A 24,659-nucleotide genomic window follows, 5' to 3' on the forward strand; every position below is an offset into this window, starting at 1 on the left:
GGGTTGTTGTTGTGAGGATAAAATAGAGAGAAGGAGGATTATGTATGCTACCTTGAATTCCTTTGTGGGAAAAAGGTAGGATATAAATGCAATAAATAAAATAATCCTTTTGTCTTCTTTTCCAGTGGTACATGCCCTCTTTTTGAGGGGGGAAATGTGTAACTGGATACTCTAGATGTTGTATGGACACCTCCTCCATAAAATTCCATGGGACTGTGTAATTGCATAATACAAGCCTTGTTTGGAAGCACTCTTAGGCCTTTGCTAGACCAGCCTATATCCCGGGGTGATACCCGGGATCGTCCCTGTGCATCCAGATTACGCACAGGGGATCCCAGGCTCAGGCAGGGATGAACCCTCCCTGGCCCCAGGATATAGCCTACCCCTTCAACCCCACTTTTTTCTGTGGTGTCGGGCTGAGCGTGTGGTCTGTTTTTGTGGCTTTTCCCAGCTCCGCGCGATTACTCACAAGGTGCCCATCGGGGCTGTGGTGGGGGAAGCAGGAAAATCTTTTTTTAAAAAATCCGCTTACCTTTCTGCTCCTGCACTTGTGCACAGCTCACCAATGATCACCAATGATCTCCTTACTGCCAAGTCTAAAGGCCATTATTCCGTTCTTATTCTCCTTGATCTAACTGCAGCCTTTGACACGGTTGATCATGATCTTCTCTTAGACTCCCTTCATGACCTTGGATTTTGTGGCTCTGTCTATAACTGGTTTGCCTCCTATCTAGCAGGTCGCTCTTTCAGCGTGTTGGCTAATGGCAGCTCGTCTTCCTCCTTTCCCCTCTCAGTAGGGGTTCCGCAAGGCTCGGTGCTTGGCCCGTTACTGTTTTCCTTATACATGTTGCCCTTGGGCAAGCTTATTCAATCTCATGGCCTCCAATATCATCTGTACACCGATGATACACAACTATATCTGTCATCTCCGGAACTTTCTCCTGATGTTCACGATCGTATCTCGGCATGTCTTTCAGATATCTCAGCTTGGCTGCTTCATCGTCGCTTGAAGCTTAACATGGCAAAGACTGAATTGCTTGTTTTTCCTCCTAAACCTTCTCCTCATCTCTCATTCTCTCTTACTGTCAATGATGTTACGCTTACTCCGGTCAAGGAAGCTCGTAGCCTTGGCTTTATCTTCGACTCCTCGCTCTCCTTTATTCCTCATATTGAGGCAGTAGCTAAATCTTGTCGATTTTTCCTGTATAATATTGCCAGGATTCGATCATTTTTGTCTGCCTCTTCTGCCAAGACGCTTGTTCACGCACTGGTTATTTCACGGTTGGACTACTGCAACCTTCTTCTCTCTGGCCTTCCTTCTTCTCACATCAGTCCGTTGGTTTCTGTTCACCACTCTGCCGCTAAGATCATCTTCTTAGCTCGCCGCTCCAACCATGTTACTCCGCTTCTGAAATCTCTTCATTAGCTTCCAATTCACTTCAGAATCCAATATAAACTTCTCCTGTTAACCTTCAAAGCTTTTCACGGTCTAGCTCCTTCCTATCTCTCCTCTCTCATCTCACACTATTGCCCCGCTCGTGCTCTTCGCTCCTCTGATGCCATGTTTCTCGCCTGCCCAAGGGCCTCTACTTCCCTTGCTCGGCTTCGTCCATTTTCGTCTGCTGCCCCTTACGCCTGGAACGCTCTTCCAGAACATTTGAGAACTACAAGTTCAACCACAGCTTTTAAAGCTCAACTAAAAACTTTTCTTTTTCCTAAAGCTTTTAAAACTTGATGTTGTGCAGACTTCTACTGTTACTTTCTACTGTTAGTTTTTCCCTACCCTGTGCCTGCTTACCCTACCCTGTACCTGTGTGCGTTCTCTTCCCCTCCTTATTGTTTTACTATGATTTTATTAGATTGTAAGCCTATGCGGCAGGGTCTTGCTATTTACTGTTTTACTCTGTACAGCACCATGTACATTGATGGTGCTATATAAATAAATAATAATAATAATAATAATACAGCTGGCCCTTTAAGAGACTAAACAAAATGGTGGGCGCGACGGGTCTCTCCTTGAGCTCATCGCGCCTAACGTGTAGACTAGAGCGACAGTCCTCCTCCGTTGCGGACTTTGCGGTAGGTCTAGCAAAGCCCTGAGTCTCCCAAAAGCAGTTTTTACTCAGGTGAATGGTTAATTTGGTATGACTCTAAAATTAGTATGACTCTAAAACAAAGTTGCTCAGGTATCAAAATCTTTGCAGAAAGCTAATTTTAGTCTTCTGATCAGCTTTGTAGGAATGTTGTCATTTTTGTTAAAAATGACCGGTGTTGTGACATTCAGCATAGGAAAAGCTTATTATTTTAAAGCATCCATTCCACCTTGTAGACAGATCCACAGAAGTTTGCTAGCCTGCATATGTATTTGCGTCAGTTTCATGTAACAAATCTACAGAAAAGAAGCAAACAAGCACATACAACTCTTTCAGTTTACAAGTGCTTCTATGCCTAGTGCCTTGCAGGTGATTCTAACTTGCCTCAGGCAAATGGCTATTTAGTACCCTGCATTCTCAGTTTGTTTTAATAAAACTTTCCACAATTTAGCTTAAGATATTAGTATAGAAAATGTATTCATGCCCCAGAGGAAACCATGAAAAGGTGGGGCGTAGAAGAATATAATGTGAATTCATAACAAACGTTCCATTTACTAAATTAAAAAGTAACATCCCTCCTCATCAGTATATGAGTGTATCTTTGTGTACTTAACTAGAAATTTAAAGTTGAAATACAATGGTCTAAAAATATATTCATATTTTATCGGCTAGGAGCTGGCATTCAAAATGCAAGAGAAGGAAGAACCGTTAGTAGTTAAGAGGGAGAGAGCAAAGAATTCTTAGCTGGTCACATGTTTAGGTGGGTTAGCAGAAATGTAAAAGTGCAGGGTTTGCATTGCAATGAGAATGGGGTCATCCACCCTTTGTACTCATCATCAGGGAAGCAGAACCTTCTTCCAGCGTGACCATAGGAAATCAATGAGTACACTTTGCTAGTGTAGAGATAAATGTGTACTGCAGAAAGGTATTAAATATAAAAGGCCAGCAGTAGAATGATTTACTACGTTGTGGCAGAGTGGATTGTTTTTGGTCATCCAAAGGAAGTTTTTTTAAAAAAATTTTGGGCCACAATGAAATATTTCATTATTTCAATATGTTTCAAATGTTTCAATTTTATACCTGCTTTTTGTGTAACTTCATTTAAGGGAATAAAAATCAGGTTGCAAAACTCCTTCCCCCTTCCAGTGTCCCTATATTGATGCTTATCCATTTATATCAAAGGCATGGAAAGATCCTTATGAAAATAGAATCTGTATGTAAGAAGTAATAGCTTCAATTAAAACAGGTTTTGATTTGGGGTGTTGTATTTCTTCCAAGTCTTTGCTGAAGTGTGATTTTCAGATTTGAAACATTTGCTATAAAATGGCTGAGGGTGAAAAAAAAACACTTCTTGGCACAGTTTATAGGAAACAGACACCAGTCCTCTGAAATATCGAAATATTATTATCCATGGTTTACAGGCAAACGATGGTGCAGTGATCTATGATACTACTGCTATGTATAATGGGATATTCTCATTGTTTTTTCAGGATCACAGCTAGAGAGATCGAGGACAATGTTTTCAAAAAGAGGCATTACTTCATACTTGTTAATTTATCTTTTGGTGCTAAGGTACAAATATACCTTGGTGGGTGGTGGCGAATGAAGTGGGATGTTTTCATTTCAAATTAGGCCAGACTCAGTTTAGTCTGTGATCCATTCACCATCTTTCTGCATAAAATATTTGCTAACAAGCTTGAATTAATAAATTAAAATTTTGAAAAATAGTCAGTGATCAATCATTACCATGAAAAAATATATAGTTACTACAAATGAAGTCAAAGCCATTAATGAATGTGACCTAATATTAGGCCTAGCATACCTTCAAAATAGGGTGACCACTTCTGAATTGCCAAAAAAGAGGAAATGAGTCACCACAAAAGAGGGCAAATGGTGATATAGATTTGCATAAAATTGCATATGCTAATTTATATCCATAGGTATGAATTTGGAAATAATATTTTAATTGAAATACAGTAGATCTCAACGTAGGGTGGACGACTAACCAGGTGACCTGTGTGCCTTCCTGTTCAATGTGCTGTTCAGATGCTAATTGTTGATGGATGACAATTCTTATGGTTCATTTTATTTAAACTGGAACTAGACAGGGGAGTCCTCCCTGGTCCTCTGACAGCCCTTCAAACAGAAAACTGCCCTCTGTAAAAGAGGTCAGACGGACACTGTTTTAAAAAAGTTTTCAGATATTCTCACTGTGTAACTAACTGTGTGCATTTCCTCACTGCAGGAGCAGGATGAAAACTGTAGTCAGTATAATTATGTTACTTTCCCGATAGTAGTTTTACACAATCTTTTTGCTTTAATATTAGTTGTAGAAAGCCAACCATGCTAATGAAAATTAATCTGGATGTTTTTAGTAACATGGAATTCCTTATTGGAGATAGGATGATATTCATTTATTTTTATTTATTTAATAGATTTATATACTGGCTACCATAGTTTAAAAAAACCTCTAACCAGTTATAGTGCTGAATGCTTACTGTTGATATGATCAAAGTACTAAGGCATCAAGTTTAGTTTGTAGGTGGGTTTTTTTTTGTTTCAGAACAGGCCGTATTTCCATTTTCTAGCTTTACTTAGATCTGAGCAGTTTGTGTAGGGTGACCATATGAAAAGGAGGAAAGGGCTCCTGTATCTTTAACAGTTGCATAGAAAAGGGAATTTCAGCAGGTGTTATTTGTATGCATGCAGCTCCTGGTGAAATTCCCTCTTCGTTACAACAGTTAAAGCTGTAGGAGTCCTGCCCTCTTTTGTATCTGGTCATGCTAGTATAGCTCCTGCAGCTTTAACTGTTGTGATGAAGACGGAATTTCATCAGGTGCTGCTTGCATACAAATGACACCTGCTGAAATTTAGTTTTCTGTAGAACTGTTAAAGATACAGGAACTCTGTCCTCCTTTCCATATGGTCACCCTACGTTTGTGCAGCTGGGACAGGCAGCAAGCAGGCACTAGGGAGACAGGTAGGTGCTTGGATAGACATCTTCCTCTTCTTCCTAAACTTAATCCTAGCAAAACCTCTTCAGGGCTGGGTGGATCAGTTGTTGGAGAAGAGGGCGCTGTCTTTGCAAATGCCTTTTTCTCCCAATCCCCACAAACAGCTCAGGCCTGAGTCAAATTATGTTTTGTAATATTGGTGTAAATCTGCACTGTGTTGCATCCTGGGATGGTTTTAGATCTGTTGAGAAGAAGTGAGATAATTTTAGGTTCACTTGAAAACAATTGTGTTTTCTTCCCTTCCCTTCCTATTGTTAACCAGGGGCTCATCTACACCAAGCAGGATATTCCACAATGAAAGTGGTATATAAAAGGCAGGAGCCACACTGCTGCTTTATAGCAGTACTGAAGTGCACTGACAATTGTTGGGGCCCATTGACACATACCATAGACCGCTTTCATAGTGTTATATCTTGCTTGGTGTAGATGTGTCAATGGGCCCCAACAGTTGTCAGTGCACTTCAGTACCACTATAAAGCAGTAGTTTAGATCCTGCAGTACACTTCAGTATCGCTATAAAGCAGTAGTGTGGCTCCTGCCTTTTATATACCTCTTTCATAGTGGAATTTCCTGCTTGGTGTAGATGAGTCCTAAGTTTCAATTTATCAAGGCATACTGGCTGAGATTCGGGGTTTGTGAACACCCTTTTACAAATTGATCACTCGAGGCCCTAATTCCAGACTCAAATTTGTATCAGATTAGATTATTGTACCAATTTTATTTAAAAGATAGTAATCAGAATGTGTGTGAGAGAAAGAGAGAGAAAGATGAAGCTGCTTGCAATTAAATATTTAGTTCTGGGATTTCATTTGATTGGATCAGGATGCTAGCGTTGGCTCCCTTCCCAATTTGGTTGCAGTTATTTTAATGCCACTTTGAACTTGTGGGTTGAAATAACCTACCCACCAATAAGAGTGTTTCCAGTGTTGCATTATAAACATTAAAATTTTATTGAAAGGGATTATCTCAAGAGTTTTTGCCTACTTTTTTCCTGCCAGGCGTTTTGAGATTTTATTTATTTATTTACTTATTTATTTTGTCTGTTGGTAAATACAGACCTGAATGTAAACTATTATTCCCTCATACACTTTGAAAAATAATGGTTTGAAGTAGGTTAGTGGAAAACTGGTTTATATATGTATTAGTTTGCTTACAATTATGGTTAATGGTGGAAAGGGTAGAAAATGCCTCTATGGAGGGAAAGAGGCCATCTGTAGGCTACGGTTCTCAGGGAATCACTATATTCTGGGATTTGCTGGATATTAGATGTAGTGCTGCCAGGAGATACACCCCCAGTGTTTAGGACTGAACTTTCTAACAAACTTGAGAAACCAGGCCCTCGTCTATACAACAGCAGGATTGCTCCTCATTAAATATAAACCTGATTTTTTGTTGATTCAAATGTAGGTAAAGAGCGTCACACTGCAGCAGCAACAGCAATTTATCTCCTGTATTTTTTTTTGTAGTGCAGTTATACATGCGCACATGCGCATTGTCGCATTATGGGATATACGATGCTATTGAGGTGAGTGAAGTGATATAGTTTATATGTGGAGCTCTGCAGATTGATATAAAAGCAAAACTGCAGATTGATATAACAGCAAAACCGGAGTGTGGGGGAAAGGAACGAGGCTGTAGAGAAAGATAGCAGTGCGTTTCTGCTTCTTTGTTTATGTGGAATTCCGTAGGATCAGATCATTCAACCTAAAAACGTCACCAAAAAACGAGCTAGCCGATAGGTGGGAAAGTGGGAAACCGGCCAATCACGTTCTCCTACCCTCAAAGCCCACCTGTCAAAATGCGGTTTAACTCCCCCAATGACACATAACCATAACGCAGAGCAAATTCGGACGTGATCGAAAAGTCGCGCTAAATCGCTGATGCAAATATGCGCATTATCGTGGTTAAAACACGATATTACTACGAACAGACGGCTGACTCGTGTGTCCTAAAATGAGAATATGTGCAGCTACATTGGGGTAAACAAGCCGTATAGACAAGCCCCAGGTTTGCTTACATTTCCCACTGAGAAATCATACCCCTTTTAGTCATTTTCCTGAACATGTGCAAATGCGCAGGCTCCAAATGTGCAGGCTGTTTGGCCTGTGCATGCTGCCCCCAAATCCTGCCCCACTGTTGCCACAGTCCCTGATCCTTGATAAAGCAAGCTCCCCAATTACACAGAGAGTTCGATGTGTTTGCTTGAACACAAATAAAACTCTGCGTCGTACCTTGCTGCTCCATGTAGCAAGGTCAGGGACTGAGGGGGTGGGAACTGGGGGGTAAATTGGAATGCATGTGGATCGGTGCATGTGGATCGGTGCATGTGACCCCTTGCACTGCACACTTTGAGCCTGAAATGGACTCAGAATGTGTGTCTATTAATTCACCCAAGGACATATTTGGAAGGTATGTGGGAGCACAAAGAACAGAATGATTAAGGTCTTGTATACCTTAATCATAAGACCTTTTCTATCCCTGCCTCAGAGGTCTGCCTCCTGGCTTCATGAAAAAACAACAACCCCCAAATAACAGTTTGGTTATCTGAGAAGTGATGAAATGCATGCCAAACTCTTCTTTCTGTAATTGTATCCTCTTTTTACTCGCTCTCTCCCTCTCTTATTTATTCTATTTTATTATTTATTTGCAAGAGCAGTTTTAGTCCTTAATGTTAACAATGAATGATTATGATTCTCTACTTCCGTTTACAGCATAAATTAGCATTTTTGTTTTCCATTACAGCTTTTGAATGAGGAATTATAATGTATAATTTGCTGCAAATAGATGTTATCATCTTGCTGGATGAGAACAGCCACATAAACTGGTACAAGTGATAAAAATGGAATCAATTACTTCTCAGATGGAGGCAGTTTACAAACCTCCACATAGAAAAGTGGCAGTGGTAGTGGTTGTATTGTGACAAATAATTAGATTTTTTAAAAACAACATTTATTGAATTCTATTGACAGTTTTTAAATTGTTCACAGGAGCCTCGAATCCTCCCCTTATATAAAGAGGACGTTTTGCATTGTGTTTGTTTTGCTTTGGGTTTATTATTAAGCTTAATGTGTGTTTATTTAAACTGCATACCCCTTTTCAAATATAAAGGAACAGGGCAGGACATTTCTTAACAATAGTTATTAGCAAAAATGATGGCTCTGGGATGTCAGTTTGCAAAGACTCTGGAGGAATGAGACATTAAAATGTGTGCTTTATGGAAACAGTTGATTGAACATAGTGGGAGTATTTTTGTTGGTTTGTCCCTTTAACAGCCTCTCTTCGGGGTAAAGAGTTACCAGGAACACTACAGTTTACTTGACTATATGTTAATTAAATTTATATGCTAGTCATTGGGGAAAGTCAAATTACACAGATCTTTGCCACTTTACACCCTGGGGGAGGATCTCGCGATCAGGATATTGTGAGATCCTCCCCATTCCTTTCTGGAAGGCTGGAAGGTGTAGAAAGGGCCAGAGTAGCTTGCAAGCACAATTAAAATTGATTAAAACAAGCAATATATTAAAATACATAAAAGACATAACAATTACATAATAAATAAATAAATAACAGCACCCAACCCAACAAACCCACTTACAAGACAATGGCCTTCCTGAATAAAGTGGTCTTCGTCTGCTAGCAGAAAGACAGCAGACGAGTGAACCTAGCCTCCCTTAGGAGAGAGTACCACAGCCTGAGAGAAGCTTCCAAATAACCCTGTCTTAGGTTGCCACCAAATATGGTTCTGAAGACAGAGGTCTTGAAAGAAGGGCCTCTCCAGAAGATCTTAAGACCCGGACAGGCTCGTATGGGAGCAGACGGTCTTCTAGGAAATCTGGTCCTAAGCCATTTAGGGCTTTATAGGAACTGCCCAGAGAGCCTTGGTTGTTGGGCAGTATAAATATGTATTAAATAAAATAAATAAATAAATAACCAGAACTTTGAAGTCTGCCCAGAAACAGCTAGCCAGTGAAGCTGCTGTAACAAGGGAGTCATGTGCTCCCTGTAACTGGCCCCAGTCAACAGTCTGACTGTAGCATTCTGGACCAGCTGAAGTTTCTGAACAGCTTCTGAAGGCAGTCCCATGTAGAACATATTACAGTAGCCCAAGATGTAACTAAATGATGTGTGACTGTGGCCAGATCAGATATCTTTAGGAATGGGTGCAGTTGGTTAGCTAACCTCAGCAAATGCACTCCTAGCCCCGCTGAGACCTGGGATCCAGGTTCAGGGCCAAGTCCAAGAATGCACCCAAACTGTGAGCCATGGTCTTTAGGGGGAGTGAAACCCCATCCAGGACTGGTTGAATCTCTGTTTTCTTATCTGCATTTTGACTGACCAAAAACAGCTCTGTCTTATCTGGATTAAGCTTCAATTTGTTTGCCCTCCTCCAGTTCACCAACATCAAGCACCAATTTTAGAACCAGAACAACTTCCTTGGATTTAGATGGAAAGGAGAGATAGAAGTGGGTGTCATCAGCATACTGGTGGCATTGAACCCCTTAACTCAGGACAATCTCCCCAGAGATTCCATGTATATGTTAAATAGGGACACCACAGGCCAATGGCCACAACGTCGAGTAGGAATCCACCAGCACCACATTCTGAGATTACTCCTCCAAGAAGAACTGGAGCCACCATGTAACAATGTCTCCCAGTCCCATCTCAGACAGATGCCTCAGAAGGATACAATGAATGATGGAATCGAAAGTTGTTGAAAAGTCCAGCAGAACTAACAGGGTTACACTCCCCTTGTCCAGTTCCCAGTGTAGATCGTTCACCAAAGTGACCAAAGCAGTGTCTGTCTCACAAGCAGGCCTGAAGCCAGGTTGAAATTGATACAGATCAGCCATCTCATCCAGAAATCCATGGAGCTGAGAGGCCACCAGATACTCAAGCAACTTACACAAGACTGAAATATTGGAGACCAGCCAGAAATTATCCAATACAGCGGGGTTGTTTTTTGTTTTTGTTTTAGAAACCCACCAAAGGTCTTACCCAATACCCATATCTTCTTTAGGCAAGATGGACTCACAGCTTGCCACAAAAAGTTGTCTACCACTATCTTACCCACTCAGCCAATCCCCTACACACACTGGGCAAGGTCCAGCACATGAGTGGTAGGGTTCACCTCCTTAAGGATCTTGCCCACATCCCTGGGCTGCACAAATTGAAAGACATTGATTGTAATTGGATAAGCAGGAGCCAAAATTGTATCCACAGGACCTGTATAGACTATACATCCAAGTTGCCATGGATACGATTGATATTATCTGCAAAGTGTTGCGCAAATTAGTCAGAGTGGGCTATTGACTGATCTAACTCTTCTTTTTGTAGCCCAGAATGTAACAGGCCTCTGACCACCTAAAAAACTCCACTGGGTGACACTGAGCAGACACAATGGTGGTGGTGAACTACGATTTCTTCACTGCCCTCTGTCGTGACCAGGCCTGTTCCCCTTAGGGTGGGGGAAGGAGTTTCAGGCTGTCAATCGGAATCAGAATCTGCAGCAGAAGAGTCAGGGCTAGAAACGTTCCAGCCTATATGGGAAGTGGGAGTGGTGATTCTCCCAGGCTCTTCACCAGCTGGCGATGAACTTTTGCTGGATCTTATCAGTGACAGCATTAACAGCTCTCAGTCTGTGGGAAATCAACAATCTTCAGAGGAGGAAAGGGCTTCAGAGTGGGCTGATCCTAGAGTCCACCGCAGACTCAAATGGGCAGAGTTAAAAGAAGGCGAGAGGCAATCGGCTCGGCTCGCTTCTCACCAAATGCTTCTTCAGAACAATCCTCCTTGAAGTTAAAGGGGCTCACAGAAAAGGCTTTCCCTTTTGTTACAAGGACAATCGTCTCACTTAGTTTAGCCCAGTGTTAGCCTAGAGGAAAGTTCCTAGGGTTTAAACTCTCTTGAGGTGCAAAGAGATGTTTATTTGCTGAATAAAGCTTTGTGGGTTATTTAGCAGACCTCTTTATTGTCTTGCACTTTGGTGGGAGGGCTGGGAAACACGTCACCTTCATTGCTATGGCGTAGGCTTTCAAATGAGTTCTAGCCCATGTTTGATCTGACTTATTCAGAGTTTTCTGTCAACATTACTCTAGTCAACAACCCACTTGTTTTGTCACCTGCAGCACCTGGAAAACCATGAGGCTTAGTTGGCTTCGCTCTATGCAAGATGTCACTCAGGAGTGATCATGTCAGCTGCCTGGGCCATTTCTCCATTCCAGACATCGACCAGTTGACATTTAAATTCCCAAGAGCCATCAGAAAGCCATCTGTATCCATTAGTCTTGTGAGGCAGACCGTCTTAATCAGCCGACTACCCCTGCATATGCTCTGAGTCCAAGCAAGTCTAAACCCCACCAGGTAGTGACTTGTCCATGACAATAGGTTGGTTTGCATGATCAAGCAGCCTACCATGAGCTATGGCACCTGTGACCATTTTGAATATTCAAGTGGCCAGGATGGCTTGTCATGACATCCAAGCTGGGTGAGGGTGGGTTGTTGATGTGCTTAACAAACCGTTCATGACCCTTAAACAACCCATGGATTTGGATGGTTTGTTAAGCATGCCAACAACCACCCTTGCCAGTTCGGACATCACAACAAATAGCGGTCGCAGCTTGAATATTTTAAAGTTGCTGGCATACACTGCTACTTCCATAATCGTGTGAACCAGGTCAGTGGAACTATAGAAATTTCCTTCACCCCCAGATAGCCATCATACCAACCTATACAGAAAACCAGATCCAAAGTGTACCCAGCTACATGAGTGCGACAAGTACAAATGAACAAATTGGAATAGACCCATGGCTGAATTCCTCACTCACTCCCAACAAGATGGCCTCAGCATGTATGTTGAAGTTCCCCAGCATAACATGCTATGGAGACCCTAGCACGAACACCAAGACCATCTCGGCTAGTTAAGGGAGCGAGACTGTTGAGCAGTGTAGTGAATGGTAGACCAACAGAATCTCTATTTTGTCTGAAACATCCACCATTAGAAACATGCACTTGAAACTGGAAGACTGCAGGATAGCACCTGGACAGGGGGATAGAATCATGATAGACCACAGTAATTCCACCTCCCCACCCCACCCCACCCCACCCCCAGTCTTGCCTGCTGCAACACGGAGAACCCAGGTGGGCAAAGCTGGAAGAATTTTACTTCCCCAGTTTCATCCAACCAGATCTCTATGATACAGGCCGGATAGGCACCTTTATCCAAGATCAAGTCCTGGATCGCCACTGGAATATTCCAGTCTACTAATATTTTTGCTCTACTATGTAGAAAGTGTAATTAGTGTTATTTGAAATCATGTTGTGGCATACAACGTATACTTATAGATTTTAGTTGAAAATCTAGGAGAGTGGAAGTTTTAAAAAGTGTCTCATCCTCATTACTCCCTTTTAGGTACTATATTGCTCTTTGCTTAAAATGTTCATGTTCTGCTAATACTCAGACTTTGGGTTTAGGATGAGGAGCATGAGAAATGTAATGCAAGATGAGTAATTAGAATTATTTATTTCGAGCACATTGTTTCAGATTACTTGAAATCAAATTTGCTTAGTACTTAGACCACAAACTTGTAGAAATTTAAGAGAAAAAGAGGGATGGAGATAATTGCTACCAAGGAAGGGATCTTTAATGTGTGGCACATAATTAAATATTGAGTCTGTTTAAAACAATGAGGGCATGAACTGCTGGACTAATTCATTAGGCAAAACAAAAGTAACACTGCACTTCCGATTTTTTTTAATTGGAGTCCAGAAGGTTCATAATTGCTTGAGGATTAAAATCATACAGAAATGTACCGAAGTGATAATAGCGCACAAAGTACAGAGGGAAAGTGGAAATAGAAAATGCTTTTTTATGATGTCAAAGATTACAAAAAAAGTTGTGGGACTTTGATGTCAATTTTGGATTTAAACAATATGCCACAAAACAAAGAAGTCTTTTTAGATTTTATTAAATCCTTTTTTCTTCTAAAGAGCTGGGGCATCTTTATTAATTGATTTCCTGACACTCATAATCACAGTTGCATTGCAAATATATTTATAAAGGAACTTTTATTTTCAGAGGCAGAACCCCTGCAGAATTTGTTGTGAAGAAGTGGATAGAGGATGGATTAATTCTACATGAGAATTCTTAGAGAATTATAATCTGCTTGATTGGTAAAACTGCTCTTCTGCTCCTTTGCATATTTTTAAACTATGCAGTAATCTCTGTGTGTCTTTTAATGCTATAAATAACTATGACTTTGCTCAGATTGTTGCTGTGGTATCTTTGCTTAGGTAGTGATTGTGGTTGTGTTGTCTAAACCTTTCAGAACTTTATGCTGCCAGTCAGTGGGGAAGTCCTCTCCAGCTGTGAGCACAGATGTGGTTTATTTACAAAGGTACAGGTAATCAGGGAGATTTGTAAAACAGGCAAATATTTAAAGTTTTACTGGATGTGTATGTATGTGTATTGTGTAGGGTGACCATATGAAATGGAGGACAGGGCTCCTGTATCTTTAACAGTTGTATTAAAGAGGGAATTTCAGCAGGTGTCATTTGTATATATGGAGAACCTGGTGAAATTTCCTCTTCATCACCACAGTTAAAGCTGCAGGTGCCCTGCCCTCTTTTAAATTTGGTCACTCTAGTGTAGCTCCTGCAGCTTTAACTGTTGTGCCGAAGAGGGAATTTCACCAGGTTCTCCATATATACAAACGACACCTGCTGAAATTTCCTTTTCTATGCAATGGTTTATTTATTTATTTATTTATTTATTTATTACATTTCTATACCGCCCAATAGCCGGAGCTCTTTGGGCGGTTCACAAAAATTAAAAACATTCAAAGTATAAAACAACAGTATAAAACCATAATATAAAATACAATATAAAAGCTCAACCAGATAAAAACAGCAGCAATGCAAAATTACAAATTTTAAACACCAAGTTAAAATTTATTTATAGACTGTTAAAATGCTGGGAGAATAAAAACGTCTTCACCTGGCATCTAAAAGCATATAATATAGGTGCCAAGCGAACCTCCTTAGGGAGCTCATTCCACAGCCGGGGTGCCACAGCAGAGAAGGCCCTCCTCCTGGTAGCCACCTGCCTCACTTCCTTTGGCAGGGGCTTGTGGAGAAGGACCCCTGAAGATGACCTTAGGGTCCGGGCAGGTACATATGGGAGGAGGTGTTCCTTCAGATAACCTGGCCCCAAGCTGTTTAGGGCTTTAAATGTTAATACCAGCAATTTGAATTGGGCCCGGACCTGGACTGGCAGCCAGTGAAGCTGGAAAAGACCACTGGCGTAATGTGGTCTCGTCGGCCAGTCCCTGTTAGTAAACGGGATGCCCTGTTTTGTACCAGTTGAAGTTTCCGGACCATTTTCAAAGGCAGCCCCACGTATAACGCATTGCAGTAATCCAAACGAGAGGTTATCAGAGCATGGATAACTGTAGCTAGGCTATCTCTGTCCAGATAAGGGCAGTTAAAGAGAAGGGGTTAAAGATACAGGAGCCCTGTCCTCCTTTTCATATGGTCACCCTAGTGTTATGTGTGTGTGAAATAGGGATGTGCTCCGCTTCTAATCGGACCGGCGAATTAGAAACGGAGCGGAGTGCTTTGCCTCCCCTTAAAGCGGAGGCGAAGAGGATTGGGCGGCCAGCGGAGCGTTGCGAAGAGGATCGAGGTGAAGGCGGATCCTTCGCCTCGATCCGGAGCTCCGCAAGAAAGGTAAGTGGGGTTTACCGGGCCCTGCCGCTGTCGCCCATGCGGCGACAGCGGCAGGCCCGGTAAACCCCCTCCCTCCTCTCCCTTACCTGCGTCCGTCCACGGTCTCTCGGCTTCTTCAATTGAGCCCGCGGCTCAACCAGGAAGTCTAGGCCGCACTTGCGGCCCAGACTTCCTGGTTGAGCCACGGGCTCAATTGAAGAAGCCGAGGGACCACGGACGGACGCAGGTAAGGCCCCCCTCCCCCTTGGTCCCTTACCGGGCTCTGCAGGTAAGGGAGAGGAGGGAGGGGGGCCTTACCTGGCGCCACTCCCCTCCACTGCAGAGCTTCGATTTGGAGCCGGAGCTCCGCGGTGAAGAGGAGCGGACTATGGGTGGAGTGGCGCAGAGCGGAGCGGGCCTGATCCGAAATTTTCGGATCGGCCCGCGGGGCGGATCGGGGGGGTCCGTGCACACCCTTAGTGTGAAATACTTGTAAGATGTAGAAATAGGTTTGTAATCACAGGCTTCACTATTAGGGAGACTTATTGATATGATAGACCAGGAGACTGTCTTCATGGGTTTTTTCCTGTGGCTTAGGTGTGTTGTCAGGTCCTTTGCAGCGCATGACATCGTGGCCAGCGTGCACTCAACCAGCCACTTCCGCCTTGAAAAATTGCAGTATCGTAGAGTCGTTTTACTGAGTTCTTCTTGGTTGAAGCGGCTCCCATTGCTCTACAATGAGACCTTGTTCCTCCGCATTAAATCCTGGGAAATGCTTGTGATCGGGGTACCTCTGGACGGCTTGTTTGCCTCGTAGTAAATGCGTTCCAGGTAGATGACGCAGCCGTCAACCGAAGCAATGTTGTTGTACTAATGTTGTTCCCCGCCTCAATCCAAGGGGAGAGGTGGGTAATAAAAAAATTATTATTATTATTATTATTATTATTATTATTATTATTATTATTATTATTTAGGGGCAAACCCCCAAAGCTCTGCTTTAAAAAAGTGGTGGACTTACCATGACTTTTTTGGCTTGCGGTGAGGTGACGATGGCTTCTGCTGTCTGTCTCTTTGAGTCGGAGCTGCTTCGGGTGAGTGCCCCAGCCAATGCCGACCCCTTATCGATTGCATTGGCTCGACGGGGACATGGGGTGGGCCAGTGAGCCAAATGGCCTTGGATCACCTCTGCAGAGCTTAATATTGAATTGAATTGAATTTAAAACAAAACAAAACAGCTGTACGTTTTAAAAATACTACTAATAAGGTCCGCTGGCTCACAGGGACAGTGGAGAAGTGGTGGTTCATCTCCGTGCCTCCCTAGAAATGTGCAATTGTACAATTAGAGGACTAAAATTTAAAAAAACCAAAGTGGTAAAATAATAATAATAATGGGTTGAGGAGCAAACTTCCCCCTCCAGGACTCCTTTGTTTTCGGATGCTGGGGGGAGGAGGAGGAGGGTGCAAGAACGGGGCGCTAGGGGCAGCAGCGGCCAGTCAGCCTCCAAAACCTGTACTTGAGCTCCTTTCCATGGGTATTGCCCTGGAGGAGTGCAATTGCAGGATTTCGGATAATGAGATGCAAGTTCATCTCTATCTTTAAAAATGACAGAGCTCGTTAATTCCCATAGGCTATAATAGAGTGGTTATGCAAAAACGGAACAGTTCAGAGTGGAGCAAACCTGCTCTGCACACCCCTACTAGACAACAAAGCCAGGGGGTGGGGAAGGTGGCCATCCATGATGAACAAGAACCAATGGACTGGAGGGGGAAGGAGAAGGGAGTGGGGTGGGGTGGGAGGGCCATTCACAAGCTTGCTAATGGTGTGAATAGAGGCAGTTTCTACACCAGCTCGAAAATGCGGGCTAGTCACGGCTGACTCCCTGTGCGTCCAAATGACACAGAGGGACTCCCGGGGGTGGTGGGGGACGAGCATGCATTTTCCCAGGGATAAATAATCCCTGGTAAAATCTGATTCCTCCCATGGTCTCAGGATCATCCCAAGACCACAGGCAGTATGTGGCAGCCTGTCCCGGCTCCTTCCCTCCTCCCTGTGAGTAGCGGGGATCATTATAGGGAAGGAGCTGGGCCGGGAGGAATCAGGGGTGGGTAGGGGAGCGTGAGCGTTTTTATCTCCACTTACCTTTCGCTGGAGCTCCTGTAACTTAAAAAAAATGGCCGCCTCCACTCGGCGACATCCCTCCTCCCATCCCGGACGTCACGCTGGCCATTTGGACATGGGGGACGATCCCGGAATGAGGTAAGTCCGGGATCGCCTCCCCTCCCTCCCTCTACACCTGTATGGTGTAGAAAGGGTCAGAGTCTCATCTAGTTTGACCCTTGATCTCTAGTATTTTAAACTGTGGAGCAAGGTTTCAGGTAAACAACGCTTTGCAACCCTATCGGCATGTAGAGGGAACCCTGCTTTATGAGTGTAGGCTTCTTCTAGGATGCAAAACTGTGATTAGGGTTGTACATCAAAGGGGGAAGCTTTGCACATAAATTAGAATTGCTTCTACATATGTGTCCTCCCCCCGTGCATGCACAGTAGATAGAATGATGCAGGAGAGGGCATGGGGGTGGGGCCAGCATGTCTAGCCTTGTGCTTCCCCTCATGTGAGACCAGATGAGAGGGAATGCCCAAATAGGACTGTTGAGTCTATTACATTGTAAGCTATTATTTGAGATTGTAAGTTGCCTTGTGTAAATTGGCAGAAAGGTGGCACATAAATGTAGCAAATAAAAAAAAACATGAAAGGAAAATATACTGTGTGCAGTAAAAAAAATGTGATGAGAATTTGCACATTATTAAATAGTATGTGTGTAATGTCATATTATTTCAATGGGGGTAGAGCACTACGTGTCACCGAAGAGAATTTGTACCTGATGCAAGCCCAGCTGGAACAAGAGGAGGTTGCACAGCAGGAATACTTGGTAGATTACAATTTTAAAGAACATTTTGGAGTTGCTGTGCCTCTAAATGAAGCTTATTTTTATCTTATTCTTTCTCCCTAATATTGCAGAAAATAGTTGAAGTATGCAAATGAAGTTATGTTATTCTTGTTGTGAAGTATAGTATTAAATGAAAAGCTGTTTGTGGGTTTCCTGATTTCTCCTTCCAGGGGAGAAAAAGCACTTTGCTTGAAACTCATTGGGAATTGGAATTGTTGAAATAAATTCTTGTACACCCATCTGAGTTTTATTTGCAAGATGTCTTAAACCAACTTGAGAGGAACTTGAAGTTCTTTAGTAGGGAATTAACCAGAAGTCTAGTGAATTAATATGGAATTGGGATATAGGACTTTATTTCTTTAACACTGTAATAATTATGTTCTATTGGTTTTAGGGTGCAATCTTATTGTTTGCATCCCTGATGATCAAGCCCCCAAATTCGGAGGCTTACGATCATCCTATGCAAGGCGGGAGGAGTGACAGAGGCGACCTGTCCCTCCCTGCCATAGTGATTTTTCGCATCTAGTTAAGGCATTTTAAGGGAGGGGAGGAAAGGGAGATGTGTTTACTTGGAAGTAAGTTCCCCCCACGCACGGAGGGTACATCTCCACTCCCTCCCACCCCACATCTGCAAGATAGACGCGTCGCTCCTTGGGGGGGGGACGTGAATGTTTTTTTTTAAAAAAAGTATATATCTTCTGCACACCTCCACACATACAAAGGAACAAAGCCCCGTTTGCGCGGATTCATGAACATATAATTTAAACTTCACATTCAGAGCTTGGATAGGTGGTTGTTTTATTAAAGGCGCGGTAAATCTCAGAAGTCGCGGCAAATCGGCACCTACGAACATGCGCATTTTAGGGGATTTAAAATGGCGGAGCGTCAAATGGATGGCTGCGTCATGTGATGAGTAGCGCAGAAAGGCGCAGGTCAGGTGAGTTATAGAGCCCGTATAGATGTACCCTGGCAGAGGCTCAGGATAGCTTGCATCCTGGCCTCTCCAGTTCCCTCCCCTTCCTGCCCATCTGAATGCCTCCTTTCTGAGGAGGTCGAATTCCCATCCTTAGAGGGCAGCCAGTGCGCGTCTTTCCACGCTGGCTGCAAGGAGAAGGGGAGTCAGATCTCTGATTCTCCCTTCCTAGGTCAGACTGCTTTCTCCAATCTCAGAGAGGGGATTCTGAACGATCCTATCACCCCCTCTGACAACTGCCATAGGACTGCTTGGTTTAAATGTTTAAATGTTTTTATTAATGTTTTATATAAACATTTTAGTGATTATTATGTATTTTAATATATTTATTTGTATTTATTTTTATTGTGAACTGCTTGAAGATATTTTTAAATATGGTAAATAATATATACATCTATTATATACATCTATTATAATATATCTATTATATTATACACCTAGTAGCCTACTAGGTGGCTACTAGGAGGAGGGCTTTCTCCGCTGTGGCACCCCAGCTGTGGAATGAGCTCCCCAGAGAGGTCCTCCTGGCGCCTACACTGTATTCTTTTTGTCGCCAGCTGAAGACCTCTTTATTCTCTCAGTATTTTAACACTTAATTTCTAACTTAAATTTAAATTTTACTGTTTTAACTCTGTATTTTAATCTTATATCAATTTTGCTGCATGGTTTTATCCTGGTTGTTCTTTTTATACTGCATTTTGTATTTGTGTTTTTAACCTGTTGGTTGTTTTATTATGGTTTTAATTTTTGTGAACCGCCCAGAGAGCTTCGGCTATTGGGCGGTATAAAAATGTAATAAATAAATAAATAAAAATTAAATAAATTAAATAAATACAAACAATGTCTTACCCTTCCTAGTGCACTATTTTTGAAACAAGGGCCATTTCCAGTATTTTCCAATGCATACGTAGGCAACAGAACCTTGCAGTCTTTAATACAAACAGTTGAAAACATACATGTGTTGAATGCACACAATTTGTGTTAGGTGTGCACCTTGAAACGTAATGTGTGAAACAGCCAATAAGCATCCCCTAGAAAGAATCTGGTGCTGCAAAAAGAGAGAAATAACCCCAAATCACTAAAGTGTTGCTGGGGGTATGGTATAGAAAGAGTGCAGTAGCAAGGAATCCTTTACAAGAAAATGTGGTTGCAGGGTGAAATAAATGGATAATGGGGTCACATATTGTTTTTGAGGCAATAGACGCTGCTAGTCATAAACTCATAATGGTGTTAGTGTTAGATACTGGAACTGTTTCGAGTGTCTGATGTTGGGAATGATTTCCTTGCCAGGGTAAGTGAGTCATATTGTCCCTGTGGAGAGAAATGTATTAAAAATGTGGAAACTGGTAAATTATGCTGTTTGGGGTGAAATGCTGAAATATATCTTATCTGCAGTCTGCATTGTTGCATTTCAAGTAGATGCCTACCTGCAGCCTAAATAAATATGAGTGCAGAGTGATTTTCTTTCTAGATGTAGCTGGAGTGTGTAATCGGACATTTTCAGAAGATGGAGTGCATGAGCACTAAATGATAGAGGTGGGAAATGGCTAAATGATAAATTAAGCCTGCGCCTTCGAAAGTGATGTCATCTCTACAAGCTCAGGGAAGGGTATTATCTTGTCCCATATTCCAGAAATGAGAATTGCAAAGCACTGGAGGCCTTGAGTGTTGGCACAACTCACATACACAGCCCATGCCTACTAAGCTAAGCTGTATGTGCCTGAGAAAAAAAAGAGAGTTTTCCATACAGAGCAGCGACTTGGCCAACTAGACAGGCACTTTTCCATAAAAGCACCAAATTACATCATATTTATTTATTTATTACGTTTATATCCCACTTTCTTCTTCCCCAAGGAACTCAAGGCGATGTATATAATCCTCTGCCTTTCCATTTTATCCTACTACTTCATAATGATCCTTCTCAAATATAGTGTCATGTGCAGCCAACTTAATATTTACGCCAGCTGCGCCCTTTCCTAGGTTTGGAAGACCTAAAGACAGTAGTGCACAAGCTGGTAACCTCAAGGCCCAACTTCTGCAATGCGCTGTACATAGAGCTACCATTGTACCTAATTCAAGGTGCTGGTCTTAACCTATAAAGCCCTACATGGCTTGGGACCACAATACCTGATGGAACGCCTCTCCCGACATGAACCTACCCGTACACTGCGCTCAACATCTAAGGTCCTCCTCCGAGTGCCTACTCTGAGGGAAGCTCGGAGGATGGCAAAAAGGGAGAGGGCCTTTTCAGTGGTGGCCCCCCGACTGTGGAATGATCTCCCCGATGAGGCTCGCCTGGCGCCAACATTGTTATCTTTTCGGCGCCAGGTCAAGACTTTTCTCTTCTCCCAGGCATTTTTAACAGCATTTTAACAGCATTTAACAACGTTAAAGTTTGTTTTTAATGGACCCCACAATTGTTGTTTTTAAATGGATACTGTTGTTTTTATACTGTTTTTATGTGTGTGTGTGTGTGTGTGTGTTTTTAAATTGTATACTTTTAATGTTTACTATTTTTAAATGTTGTAAACCGCCCAGAGAGCTTCGGCTGTGGGGCGGTATATAAATGTAATTAAATAAATAAATAAATAAATAAATAGTTCAGAAACTTCAACTAGTTCAAAACATGGCAGCCAGGTTGGTTGCCGGCACATCTAGGGGTGACCCTATTACACCAACATTAAAATCACTCCACTGGCTGCCAATTAGTTTCCTGGTGAAGTACAAAGTGTTGGTTATTACCTTTAAAGCCCTACATGGTTTAGGTCCAGGCTACCTGCAGAATCGCCTTCTCCCATACAATCTGCCCCGCACACTCAGGCCTTCTGGGGCGAACTTACTTCAAAAATGATGCTTGGGTGCGACAAAACAGTTGCCACGTGTCTTAATATCACCATGCCCTTACTTCCTATGTAAACTGTGGCTGTTGAGAAGGAGAACAATATTGAAAATATGATGCTTAAATGTTAAAATACCAAAAGAAAGATAAAAAGAATCGAAACTTGGTTTCAAATGATGATTTTGAATCACTCCAATAGTTTGGTAAGGGCAACAGTTTGGTTGTACTGCCTTTGAAAGGTGCAAATTTGGAAGCAATGAAGGGGAAGCTGGATAACTCACGTAGTATATTTCATGTGCAATTTGTAGTCAGTGCTAGCAATCAATCATCACGATTTGGCTGCCTACAGCTTATCAAGAGAAGTGTTTTCTACACACATTACACACACAGTAAGAATTTTAAAAATGGTACGCCTCTTATTAAGACTGGGAAGGGAAACAGGAGAGGACCTTTGAGAAAGGAGAACCTGCAAAACAAATATGCAGGCAGTATCTGGTTAAAATCTAGTTAAAATATTCTGGTTAAGAATCTGTCAGAGATGTGGTGACTGTACCTCAAGTCATGCTTGGGTTTCCATCTCAACCAGGGGAGGTTGTGTAGGTCTTGAACTTGTCTCATAGATGAGCTGGATTGGGACAAATGAGCTGAAACACAATTTGGACAGTTCAGAGGTCCTCTTGGTCGGTTGGTCCATTGACGCAATGGCAGGTGGCAGCCTGTTCTGGATGGTATTTCACTCTCCTCGAAATATGACGTCTCTATTTTTGTGAATGCCCCTGGATGTTCAAGCGTTTGTTTGTGATCTGGCAGTGATGTAGATTTTCCAGGGAAAAAAATCCAGTGCAGTAAATTCAATGGGATCTTATTTAGCAAAAACTAGCTAAAAGTATTTGAACTGAAATGTTTGAGCTGGACAATAAATACATAAAGTGCACTTAGGCTGCTATCCTATTCATACTTACTCACGAGGTGGTCCCATTAAATTCAGTGGGACATATTTCTGGGTAGACATGTATAGGGTTGTGTTAACATGTCTTAAAAAATTCAAAGCCGTACTTGGAAGTTATTTTTATTAGAATGTTTGTAAATATATTGATAGAGCAACTCAATAATGTATGCTTTCCCTTAAATTGTTTAAATTTTAAGGAAAAAATGAAGGCACTGAAAACTAATTAGCATACTAATTTTAATATACTCAAATACTTGTGCATGTGATATGTAGCTATTTCTTAGCTATAGCCATATAAAAAAAGTCAATTGCAACTTTGAAATTGCCCAATTTAACTGGTATTATATACATTCATTATATTACAAATTAATGATAAGTTATGATTAATAATGATAACTGCATTGGATTCCTGCATTGAGCAGGGGGCTGGACTCGAGGGCCTTGTAGGCCCCTTCCAAATCTGAATATAAGCCAACAGATACCCTTGAGGGGCATCAAGCTCTGCCCTGATCCCTTAGACTCCAGCCACATTTTGTGTCCAAGAGTGTGCATGCATGTGCACTTACATGATAGGCTGGAGTGCTGGGCTGAAAACAACAGAATGAAATTTAATAGGGATAAATGCCAAGTTCTACATCTAGGAAATAGAAACCAAATGCACAATTACAAGATGGGGGATACTTGGCTCAGCAATACTACAAACGAGAAGGATCTTGGAATTGTTGTAGATCACAAGCTGAATATGAGCCAACAGTGCGATGTGGCTGCAAGAAAGGCAAATGCTATTTTGGGCTGTATTAATAGAAGTATAGCTTCCAAATCATGCAAGGTACTGGTTGCCCTCTATTCGGCCCTAGTTAGGCCTCATCTTGAGTATTGCGTCCAGTTCTGGGCTCCACACTTCAAGAAGGATGTAGGCAAGGTGGAGCGTGTTCAGAGGAGGGCAACGAGGATGATCAGGGGTCTGGAAACAAAGCCCTTTGAGGAGAGTCTGAAAGAACTGGGCGTGTTTGGTCTGGAGAAGAGAAGATTGAGGGGAGACATGATAGCACTCTTCAAATACTCCTTTTCCTTGTGTGTCATGTCTTTATTAGATTGTAAGCCTGAGGGTAGGGACTTTCTTTTTTGCTAACTAATTGTAAGCCGCTCAGAGAGCCTTTTTTGGCTGAGGAGCAGGGTATAAGTATGATAAATAATAATAATAATAATAATAATAATAATAATAATAATAATAATAATAACTTGAAAGGTTGTCACACAGAGGAGGGCCAGGATCTCTTCTCGATCATCCCAGAGTACAGGACACGGAATAATGGGCTCAAGTTACAGGAAGACAGATTCTGGCTGGACATCAGGAAAACATTCCTGACTGTTAGAGCAGTACAACAATTAAATCATTTACTTAGAGAGGTTGTGGGCTCTCCCTCACTAGAGGCATTCAAGAGGCAACTGGTCAACCATCTGTCAGGGATGCTTTAGGGTGGATTCCTGCATTGAGCAGGGGTTTGGACTCGATGGTCTTACAGACCCCTTCCAACTCTAATATTCTATGATTCTATAAGATTTGAACCTGGGCTTTCCATATCCAAACCACACTCAAGTTATTTCACTACTGCCTAGCTTTGCTTTCTGAATTGGGAAACTGGATGTAAGACAAAGCTGTGTGCACTGTGATTCTACACAAGACCAGAATGTATTACTGACTGCAAATTTAAGCTTCCTAAGAATCTCTGCTTTCATTTCCCCCTAGAACTTATGGTTTTGAAGATATGCTTGAGTCACTGCCTGATGACATCTCAGAAGATGGAAGACCTGCTGTGTAGGATTACCAGTGATCAAGGGGTGGCACTTCATAGCTCTGCGTAGCCTCCACACCCATTATGATCACTAGCAAAGAATAATGCATTGTGAAAATAGTAAAATAAAATAAAATATGGAACTCAATTATGTAAAATATAAGAAACTAGCTGATATACCCAGTGTTGCTCGGGTCTGTGAATAATGTTTATAACATTTATTTGATATATAATAAATTTCTATGCAACTTATTCATCTTTAGGTTGGTTGGGTTTTTTTTTAGTTTGGTTGAGTTAGAAAATTGTTTTGTTAGAATAAATGGGAAATTGTGTTAATAAGAACT

This window comes from Elgaria multicarinata, chromosome 10, assembly GCF_023053635.1.
Source record: "Elgaria multicarinata webbii isolate HBS135686 ecotype San Diego chromosome 10, rElgMul1.1.pri, whole genome shotgun sequence".
Taxonomy (NCBI): Eukaryota; Metazoa; Chordata; class Lepidosauria; order Squamata; family Anguidae; genus Elgaria; species Elgaria multicarinata.